This window comes from Pleurodeles waltl, chromosome 11 (genome assembly GCF_031143425.1).
Source record: "Pleurodeles waltl isolate 20211129_DDA chromosome 11, aPleWal1.hap1.20221129, whole genome shotgun sequence".
NCBI lineage: Eukaryota > Metazoa > Chordata > Amphibia > Caudata > Salamandridae > Pleurodeles > Pleurodeles waltl.
Genome location: NC_090450.1, coordinates 1,024,758,773 through 1,024,770,680, shown reverse-complemented (window position 1 = coordinate 1,024,770,680; position 11,908 = coordinate 1,024,758,773).

The following is an 11,908-nucleotide window of genomic DNA, read 5'->3' as shown; positions in this document are numbered from 1 at the left end:
ACACATTAGCAATGTCCATGACACCTTACATAAATATGCAAATTCACAGAATGAAACTGTGTGGCCCAGAATAGTAAGAATCCTGGCTGAACTGGTGAAGGCCCGTAGTATGTAGTAAGGACTCCAGGCCACCAACATGGTGCCCTCTGGTCCCAAACGAGCACCAACCCCTGGTATGGCATTCTTCCCTGCCTCCTCCTTCCGTCTTCAACTGAACCCTCAGAGATCTACTCTGGGCACAGATATGGTCTGCAAGGATCCTCCCTGAGCTTGACCCTTTTGACACATACATGAACCCTGTAGCCAGCAATATCAGTTCTCACTACATCAATGTCCTTGCCTGTGCCAATGACCACTCATTCTCTCTATCTCACAGGTAAGATACACAGTACCCAGATCAAGTTCAATGGCTGAATGATTGTAATCACCCACTGGATGAAGACTGTCTGAAGACTGACAAGACTAAAACTGTGATCTTTTGAAAGAGCACATCATCGTGGGACTCCACTTGGTGGCCACATGACCCACGCCAAGAACCTCAGAATTGTCTTCAAACACCAAACTTGTAATGATCGCCTAATTCAGTACTATCAGCGCCTAGTTGCTTCTATACCGTGAAGATGCTGAGGAAGATTTTCAGATGCCTCCTGTTCAGCATCCAGAAAACTGTCACCCATGCCCATGTGACGAGCAAGGTGGGCTACGGGAACACTCTCTATGCCAGCATCAACAAAAACCTCACCAGACGGCCGCAGTCCATTCAGAATTCAGTGGCCAGAATTACTCTCAATCTCCCATGCTGCAGCGCATCGCAGCACCCCTGAAGGAGCTCTGCTGTCTCCGATATATAAACTTGCACAATTCAAACTTCTCACCCACACTTTCAAGGCAGTACACAGCACTGGCCCAGCACACCTGAACAATCGCATCTGCTTTCACAAAGTTTCCAGACACATCTGCTCCTCTGGACTCTTACTTGCACAAATCCCATGCATATGGAAAACCAGATTTGACGGTCAAGCCTTTTTCTACTTCAGTCATAAGTAGTAGAATGACGTCCTGCTACACGAGTGCCTCCTTCTCACTTCTTGAAATCCGCAAGAAGCTGAAGTCCTGGCTTTTCGAGTAATCCCACTAGACCCTAGGTGTGGCTAGACGTGCACCTGCTGAGTGCCAGGATACCCTCCCCCGGTGGTAGTGTGCTCTTCATGCCTGCATAATATCACGAGAGTAGTGCTAGACTGCCAACATGCTGACTGGACCCAACGTCAGCCCTGCGATTCTTTTTTTTATCAAAACCTTCCTATCAGAAGTTTTCAAACAACTTACTTTACTAAACTCGGATCTAAAAGGAGCTCAGAAGTCTCAGCTGTTGGGCCATGGACTCCCAGGTTTTAATAACAATTGGTCCCAGATGTAGTTTTGACTCATTAAGCGTCTTCAGTGGCCCTTGGGCACACAGAGCTATATGTCTACATTTGCATACATCGTTCTCACTCTTAAAGTTGCTTGCTTTCTCATGCTTTCAGAAACCTGGTCGAGCAGTTTAGGCCAGACAGCATCTTCTGGGTTCAGGTTGGATTCATTTGAAACAGTTGGTCACCTTCTGTAGAGACACAAAGAAACTCTAAGAAATGGGAAGAAATGTACAAACTCCAGTGATTAGCCCTTGTTCCTTCACGCACTTCCCCTGTGCACGTGACCCTTGCGCAGTTAGACAAGTACTCAAAGAGGGGACAGAGGGTGTGGATCTCTGATACTGTGTGAAGCACAGAATGGCACCCAATAAAGCCAATCTACAGCCAAATCTGTATCTTTGAAAAAAGTTAAGTCTTTCGTTTGCAGGTGGTGTATGGTTTCGCAGACATATCCTTCCTGATCCCTTGCCAGAGTCCAGCACCTAAATATCCTTGCGGATGATTAGCCATGCTCTACAAGTCATCGGGTGTGCTGTTATGGTAACCAATAAGTGGGAGCCCGGTGTGCTCGGGCACAGGTGGGAATATCCAACCGTGAGGCAGTCTCATCTTTCATTGGACAGTTGTGTGCCTACCACATTGGCGATGAGGTGACCGGTGACTGTCTGAATCGGCCCACCCCCTAGTGCCAGACCCTCAGGCTGCAAGACATTGGCCTACAGGGCCGACATTCACCAGGGTCGATTGGGATCACAAATAGGCCCGGGAACTCCCAAAGAAACGTGTCCCACACTCCTGGATTGTCCCTTTCACGGATCACCATTTAGTTAGTTTTATTTGACTCATTTTTTACAGAAATGTTTGGTGAATTAAATATCCTAAAGCTTATAGGGCATTTAACATTCCTATAACTAGAAGCACTGCAATTTGGCCGGGAGGGTGAGGAGAAATGAAATGACCCAAAGACCACAACACCTAATCTGGCCAGGTCTGCCACCTCCAGGTTTTTTATTTTTTTTTAGATGCAAGACCGGTACATCCTGGACGATACGTTACTGAAAAAAATAACCCCCAGTAGGTATTTCTTTCTCAGACCTGTATGAACATTAAACAGTAAACGTAGGGCAGAGGACTGTAAAATGTGTTCTAGAGCTGCCTTAATAACTGATAGTTAAATTAAACACAGAAGACCCTGAGGCACTGTCCCTTTACCCAATGCGCGATTGCCCGTCTTCCCAATCCGACCCTGACAGTCACTCACTAGGACTCGGGGTTTGTATATACTGTATAAAAATTAGATATAGTGTGCAGAGTCCAGGGGTTCCCCAGGGGCTTAACAGAGGCTAAAGTAGATAATTCTAATGCTCTTTTTTGTCGTAGTGTGGTCGAGTCGTTAGCCTTATCAGTGGGTAGTGCAATGCAGTTGTTGCACACACACAGAAAATAGAAGAAGCACAGACTCCGTGACTAACTCCAGGCTAATTGTTTTTATATAGCAAATATATATTTTGTTACTTTATTTCTAGAACAACGAGATTCAGTTTACAGTTAAGTACGTTTGCAAGTAAGTAGCAAGCATATGTGGTACTTCAATTTGGCAATTTAAACAGTTTTTGAGAAAATAGCGAATATCTGTTTTAAAAGTTGACAGTGCAATTTTCAAAGACCTGTTCTGGGTGGAGAGAAGTTAGTACAGTTTTTGAGGTAAGTACCAGACTTACAGTTCCAGTCCCCAAGGTTTGGGATGTCCACAGGTTGGGGTTCAAGTTAACCCCAAACACCCACCACCAGCAACATGGGGCCAACCGGGTGCAGGGGTCAAAGCTGATGTAGATTTAGAATGGGCTCTTATATAGGCTGGGGGAACTCGGAATTAGATCTGCCAGCGGGTAGGTACCCGCGTCTTCCGAGGGAAGACCTGAGGGATTTAGGAGAGCACCGGGAGGAGGGGGAACAGGTTGGCACCAAACACACACCGTCAGCGGCACAGGGACGGCTGGGTGCAGGGCGCAAACTTCGCTTCAGGCTCCCATACTTTTCAATACGGGGACACAAAGGGGCCACAAAGATGCTGCAGGCTAGGTCAAGGGAGTCGGTTCCGTAACACCACAGGCTGGACAAGGAGGAGGGCCGCCTGCTAGACATTGCTGGACCGGTGGTATGATACCCCAAGGCCAGGGGGCTGCGAGTGCAGGGGTACCTTTGTCTGATCTTTGTCCGGTTCTCTCGCAGTTAGGGGGGTCCTCCGTATTTAAGTTGCAGGTGTCGGCCTGGAGGAGTCAACCCAGGGTGGACACCAGGTCAGAATCACCTGGGGACCAGCTCTAGTCTGTTGGGTCACCTGGACATGGGCCATGGGCGTGGGGTGGAGAGTGGGCAGGACTCGCGGATCCGGGGCGGTTCTGGAGTTTCTTTCTGGAATGGCCACTGTCCATGGGAGACCTTGGTCCTGTGGAGTGAAGGCAGTCCTCTTGAGGCTTTTAAGGAGTCGCTGGTCCTGCAGGATGCGTTGCCTTTTTGTAGCAGGGCTTCAGAAGCTGGAGACAGGCCTGTATGGCTGGGGCCAAAGCAGTTGGTGTCTTCAGTCTTCTCTGCTAGGGGTCAGCTTAGCAGCCTTTCTTTCGTCTTGTCGTCTTCTTGAGGTTGCCAGGAATCTGATGAGCTAGGTTCAGGGGAGCCCTTAAATCCTGGATTTAGGTGCATTCCAGGGGTCAGAGGGCCAATGGCTACTGTCCCGGAGGGTGACTCCACTCTTCCGGCGTCCACTCCCTTTGGGGAGTGCAGACACAGACCTAACTCTATTGGTCCCTGTCCTCCAAACCAAGATGGAGGATTTTGCAAGGAGTGTGGTCACTTCAGCTGTGAACACCTTAGAAGTGGTCCCAGCTGAGGTGTTTTTCCTAACTTTCCCACCAAACTTGCTGCCAAATTGTGGCTTTGTTCGTGGGGCGGCATCTCCACTAGCTGGAGTGCCCTGAGGGACTTTAACAAGAGGCTTGAGCCTTTGAGGCTTACCCCCAGGTGTTAGAGTTCCTGCAGGGCAGAGGTGTGAAGCATCTCCACCCAGTGCAGGCTTTGTTCTTGGCAACAGAGAGCACAAAGGCGCTCACCGGAAGTGGCCAGAAACTTGTCTGGAAGTGGCAGGCTAGCACAGACCGGTCATTCCTGCACTAGAAGTTTGACTAATATACAGGGGGCATTTCTAAAATGCCCTCTGGGTGCATTTTTCAATAAATCCAACACTGACATCAGTGTGGGTTTATTGTGCTGAGAAGTTTGATTCCAAACTTCCCAGACTTCAATGGAGCCATCATAGAGCTGTGGAGTTTGTAATGACAGACTCCCAGCCCATGTACTGTACATGGCCACACTGCACTTACAATGTCTAAGAATGGACTTATTCACTGCAGGGGCATATTTCTCCTGCAACTATACCCTCACCTGTGGTATAGTGCACCCTGCTTTAGGTCTGTAAGGCCTACTAGAGGGATGACTTACCTATGCCACAGGCAGTGGTTTGTGGGCATGACACCCTGAGAGGGGTGCCAAGTCAACTTTGTCTTTTTCACCCCACCAACACACAAAAGCTGCATTGGTGGTGTGCATGTGCTTGGTGAGGGGTCCACCAGGGTGGCATAATACATCCTGCAGCCCTTGGGGACCTTGGTACCATGGGTACCTTTTACAAGGGACTTAACTGTGTGCCAGGGGTGTGCCAATTTTGGGAACAAAGGTACAGTTTTGGGAAAGAACACCGGTGCTAGGGCCTGGTTAGCAGGATCCCAGCACACACACAGTCAAGTTGTTATCAGACATCAGGCACAAAGTGGGGGGTACTCCAGACAACAAGCCAGTTTCCTACACTCACCCACCAAGTGATGTGCTTTGCGCCAAACACACCTCCGGGGACAGCAGCAGGGACTGGAAGGGAGCACACTGCATCCCCTCCGACAGCCTGGGAGAAGCAGTGCTGTCCTCATCAGGCCCAGTCATTGTGAGCCAACTTCCACGCTCTCATTCTTCCATGTGAGAGCCCAATTCAAAGGGTTTGCCTCCTCCTAATTCAACTCCAAATCACCAAGAAAAAACCCAAAGTGGCCAAAGACAGGGGCTATAGTGGTCGACCTTCGTACCCCTTGGCAGAATCCCCCCCAAAGGAAAAGTCTGCTCTGCATGTAACAAACCCAAACACTTTGCAAGAGTGTGTAGAGGAGGACAGTGTGCAGCAACTACACAATCACAACTGTGTAATGTGAATTCACTCACAGACAAGGGGCACCAGCACCTTCTTTGTAGATTTGCTTGGGTGAATGCACCACCCATGAAACACACCGTTGACGTAAAGTAATGCATGGAGGCACATTGAGCTGTGTTGTGTTACTTTTGGTTACAAACCAACTTGAATCACTATTTGCCTTTGTTTGTAAATACCAGCCGGGACTTCTCATCGGGACTGTGTTGAACAGGTAACTCTAACCTGATTCATAATTGATGGAAACTAGGCCCTGGTCTTTTCAGGCTATCTGGGTCAAAAGAAAAAAAGTAGTTGGTCCACATTGAAGTATATCTGCAATCATGCAATAATCCATGTAAGAGGGTCAGTCTGCAAGGTGGTAACAAAACCGCCCCAAGGCGGGACAAATGTAAAGCATTTACCAATGACATCAAGGGATTTTTGAAAGGCAAGCCCACAAACGAGCGACCCTGATGGGTGTGAGATGAGTGTGGTTAAAAGCTCACAGAATACTTACAACAGGTTGAAAAGTGCTTGCGTGCCTGACCTAAAAATGTCCACCGCTTTGTCAAACATGTTCTACAAAATTGTACACCTGCAGCCAATCATCAGCTGGAAGTTGTTGATTACAGACAGTCTTATCACTTGATCAACTCTTACCAGTGGCTCCTGCAAACTAAGGCCCTCATTATGACATTGGCGGTAAATCCCACTTACCGCCACGCTGACTGCCGCCAACTCACTGCCGCCACAGCGGATATCCGCTCACCATATTTTGACACACACACACCAATCCGTCAGTATTCAGCCACAGACACATCCGCCACACCAAAGGTCAGTGATAAACTGGCGGTATCAAAACCCACTCCGTTACGCCAACAGAACAACGCCCACCACATTATGTCCCACGAATCACCACGGCGGACATTCAATGGCGGTAAATCATTAGCGGTACATACCACCACGCTCAAAATGGACACGCACATACAAAACAACACCACATTGGACAATTCAAACAACACACACCTGACACCCATACACACACCACACCCACACAACTATAAAACACACACCCACATTACCCACAACCCTTTACCATTACAAACCATTGCCAGCAGAGAGACACCAAGACCACAGACACAACCATCGCCACACACTTTACACCACTCACGCACCCCCCCATCACCCACCCTAACACTTTACCCAACACACCCTCACCTACACACCTGACACAACACATATGGCACCACAAAGACACCCCCGCTTCACAGAGGAGGAGCTAAGGGTCATGGTGGAGGAAATCATCAGGGTAGAGCCACAGCTATTTGGAGCACAGGTGCAGCAGATATTGATAGCTAGGAAGATGGAGCTATGGCGGAGAATCGTGGACAGGGTCAACGCCGTGGGACAGCACCCAAGAACTAGGGATGACATCAGGAAGAGGTGGAACGACCTATGGGGGACGGTACGTTCCATTGCAGCAAGACACCAGCTCGCTGTACAGAGGTCTGACAGTGGACCCCCACCTCCTCCCCCACAATTAACAGCATTGGAGGAGCAAGTCTTGGCAATCCTGCATCCTGAGGGCCTGGCCGTAGTAGGAGGACTGCACTCTGGTAAGCCAACTCTCAACTACTATCACCCCCTTACTTGCATGCCATCACATACCCCCATCACTCCACCACCTCCCACACACCACACCATCACATCTCACATTTTCCCAATACCAAACCATGCATGCTCTACCAATGCATGGACACCCCTCACAGCCCTGCATGGACACTCATCACTAAAGCATGCACAGCATAGACAACTATCAATCCCACCATACACCAACATACACAAGAGAAAGCTGGCAGGGTAAATCCAACCAAATAGGGCAAGCCACGGATGTACAATATGCCAGACACAGAAACCATAACACATCCTTTACATCCCCACAGGTACCCCAGCCAATGTCAGTGGAGAGGAGGTGCCAGCAATATCCAGTCCCCCAACTGAAGAGGCCCACAGTGATGACAGCAACTCTGGTCTTCAGGGTCTGGATGACCAACCTGGACCATCAGGGACCTCTGGACAGCCGGTTACCCAGGCCCAGTCACACACCACCACAGAGCCTCCCCCATCAGGAAACACCACCACAGCACCCTCCCAGCGTACCCACACCTCTGTCCCCAGGACACGTCAATCTACAGTGTGTCCACCTCTACAGGGACCCCAGGCCACACATCGCACACAAGACAATCAGGGACCTGGGGTCAGTGGCAGTGGGCACACCGTTCAGGGGACAGAGGCACAGGCCAACAGGGAAACTGGGAGGAGTGCTGTGCTCCAGTGGGAGGACAGGCCCAGGGAACCGACTCTCCAGGAGGCACTTGCAGAGATCCTTGGAGCCTACCAACATTCCCAGGACACTCTGGGCCAGATCCTGGACAATGTGTAGGAAAACAGGCGGCTGCAGGAGGGACAGTACCAGGGGATCAGGGTGGACTTGCAGGCCATCGACAACACCCTGATCTCCATTGCAGGGGTGCTGGCAGACATGGCCAACATTATGAGGGAGGCGGTCACATAACAGCAGGCCCCTGCCACTAGCCAGACATCTCAACAGGCTTCCACCTCTGCTGTGGCTAGTGGCCAGGAAGCCCTGCCACAGGACTTACAGGCCACCAGCACCCCTCCCCCTGCAGAAGGAGAACCACCCGAAAACATTCCCTGCGATCCAGACTGAAGCCAGAGACACTTACCAAGACCCCCGCCAGGAAATTAGACTCTCCTGATTGTCACCCTTGTGTCCCACTCTGTCACCCTGTCCACCTTGAACTGCCATTGCTCCCCTTCCTATGTCCCCTTGGACAATGCACCTGTGCTACAAATAGACTGGAACAATACCCTGGACTTTCCTCCATCATCACCCCATCCCATTGCACTTTCCCCTCTATATTTTAACACTTTCTTAAACACGCTTGGAAAAAAAGAAGTTTGGAGTGTGTCATAATTTCAATTATGTATTCATTGAAACAGGTACAAACATTACAATTCAGCTGTACTGAAAATGAGCGTAGATTAATGACGTTGGCTGCAGTGATCACACCAGGAGTATATGTGGTCACCAACATTTGCAAAATGAATTACCAGAGGGAACAGTAAGTGGCCATAGAAGTGGGAAATATCAGCATGACAGTGCCACACAAATTCAAACAAATGTCATTGAAATGTGAAGTAACACTGTCCTAACTGTGTGTCATTGGAAGTACTGTCTGATCACTGATGTTCTGTTGTCCTCATCCTCATCTTCTGCCTTCTCATCCTCACTGCCCACAGGGTCGACTGCCGCCACACTGGCATCTCCATCCTCTTCCTCCTCCAGAAAAGGCACATGGCATCTGAGGGCCAGGTTGTGCAACATGCAGCATGCCACTCCTATCTGGCAGACCTTCTCGGGTGAGTAGCACAGGGATCCACCTGTTCGATTGAGACACCGAAACCTGGCCTTCAGGAGGCCAAAGGTTCTTTCAATTATCCTTCTGGTTTGCCCGTGTGCCTCATTATAACGTTCTTCTGCCCTTGTCCTGGCATTCCTCACAGGGGACAGCAGCCATGATAGGTTTGGGTAACCAGAGTCACCTGCAGATATTGAGGGACAACATTTAGCCACACACTATCCCTTATGGCCCACACCATACACATACACCAACATATACTGGGTGAGAACCAGGGCTCACCTATTAGTCACGCCCTGTGCCTCTGTAGTTGGCCATCACATTTGGGATGCTGCTATTCCTCAGGACAAATACATCATGCACCGACCCAGGATACTTTGCATTGACGTGGGAGATGTACTGGTCCGCCAAGCACACCATCTGTACATTCATAGAGTGGAAACTCTTACGATTTCTGAACACCTGTTCATTCTGACGCGGGGGGACAAATGCAATATGTCTTCCATCAATCGCCCCAATTATGTTGGGGATATGTCCCATTGCATAGAACCCGGCCTTCACTGTGGCCAAATCTTCTACCTGGGGAAATACAATGTAGCTGCACATGTGTTTAATCAGGGCAGACAACACTCTTTTCAGCACTATTGGGAACATTCCTGCTGCCAAGCCCACTTTCACTTGGAAAGAACCAGTTGCCAGGAAATGGAGTGCTGATAGAACTTGCACAAGAGGGGGGATCCCATTGGGGTGATGGATAGCAGATATTAGATCAGGCTCCAATTGGGCACACAGCTCTGTGATTGTGGCCCTGTCCAGTCTATAGGTGAGGATAATGTGCCTGTCCTCCATTGTTGCCAAGTCCACTAGGGATCTGTACACAGGGGTGTGTCTCCATTTCCTATTCATCCGCAGCGGTAGGAATCTATGGGGCAAAAGAGTGAGAAGACGGTGACTAACTGAACAATGGAGCTACAACATAACTTTGCATGTTATTAACTTGTAATGGGTAAGTGTGATTTGTCCTGTATGTCCTAATTTCAGCAGTGATGCAGCAATTTTCCAGGGCCTGTCCCCCTTCCCCCTGAAATGCCGTCCACCTGTCCTGTGTGGAGGGACCGGTGGAAGTGAGGTAATTCCGCTGACGTTGTGTGCCATTGCAGGAGGCGGTCGGGAACTGCTGTGCAATTCCTTATTGGTTAACATGCCCCCCCAGCGCCTTGAGACCCTAACGGGTGAGTAGTGCGCTTAAGAAATTATTTGAAATTGAAATTGAACATTGACCCTATGGGTTACAGTGGCCGGTGGTTATCTACGCCGGCGGTGATGGTATGCACCGCTGCGGAAGTGACTGCCATTTTCTATCTGATCTCTTACTTGCTACCTAATCTTCAACAGCAGACGGCCTACACTGCATGTGCTGCTGTGACCTGTGCCTGGAACCTGCCATGGCCCGTGTAACTGGGTAAGGGCCCCAGCCTTCACTTCGGAGGATTTGCAGAGACTGGTGGATGGGGTCCTACCCCAGTACGGACTGCTGTATGGGTCTCCAGACCAACAGATGAGTACACTGTGGGCACGATGCATGCATGTGGCATGAATGCATGGAGTGGTGTGTGTGAAGGCCTTGTGTAAGGGGGGTGGGTGGATGTCCTCTGGGCGGTGTATAGGTTGTGTGCTGGACCATGTGTGTGTAAATGGTGATTTGAAGGGGTGTGGTGGGCCATAAGTGTAACAGGCAGGACTGTTTGTCTAAATCTATTTTCCCTGTGTGTATAGCCTCTGCAGGTCAGCTCCCATCAAAAGAAGGGTATATGGAGTGCCATCACCAATGAGGTGCGGACCCTGGGGGTCTATGGCAGGCGGAGCACCCACTGTCATAAACGGTGGGAGGACCTGAGACGCTGGGCACAGAAGACCGCGGAGGCCCAGCTGGCGATGGCCTTTCAATGAGGAAGGGGTGCCGGTCGAACCCACACCCCCCTGATGGCCTGCATACTGGCGGTGGCCTATTCTGAGCTGGATGGGTGCTTGAGGGCATCACAGCAGCCACAAGGTGGTGAGTACAGTGCCCATCATTACAACCTACGCGTGGTAGGGTGGTATCTGGGTGGGGGATGTGTGTCAGTGCCAGGCCTGACATAGCAGCGTAGGTCCCCTGGTGGCTAGGGTTCAGAAGGGAAAATCTTGCTACCTAGCTCGTAGGCATCCACAACTGGCCAGGGCTGCATGGGTCCCAGGTGTGCTGCATTTGCCAGTGTGTGCCCCTCCCCATGCCTTGGCTGCTAACTATTTCTCTGGTAGTGCTATGGCATATTGTGTAGGCCTGTTCCCTGTGTGTGTATGCCAACGGTGGTTTTGGTGCAGCCATTGACCAAGTGTATCCTTTGTCTCTCTCCCCCCCCCTTTTTGGTTTGTCATCCTGTCCTTATGTGCATTAGGATCATCTGGCGGAGGAGCAGAGGCACCGACGATGGAGGGAGCAGCATCCCACAGGACCCAGGAGGCAGAGTCCAACCCATCTCAAGCACACAGCTAGACGAGCATGCACACAAGACAACACACAAGAGTGGTACAGGCAAACACAAGCACCACACTTCATCCCACAGGCACTCATACAAACACCATCCAGATGCAGACACACCAACATCCACTATTTCCACTGCCTCTCCCTCCTCCTCCTCCACCTCCCTCCCAGTTCCGTCTACACTCACACCTGCATGCACTACATCATCATCCACTACCAGCATCATCACAAAACCAAGCAGAACACACACCTAACTGGCAGACACCTTCACAACAGCCATGCACACGTC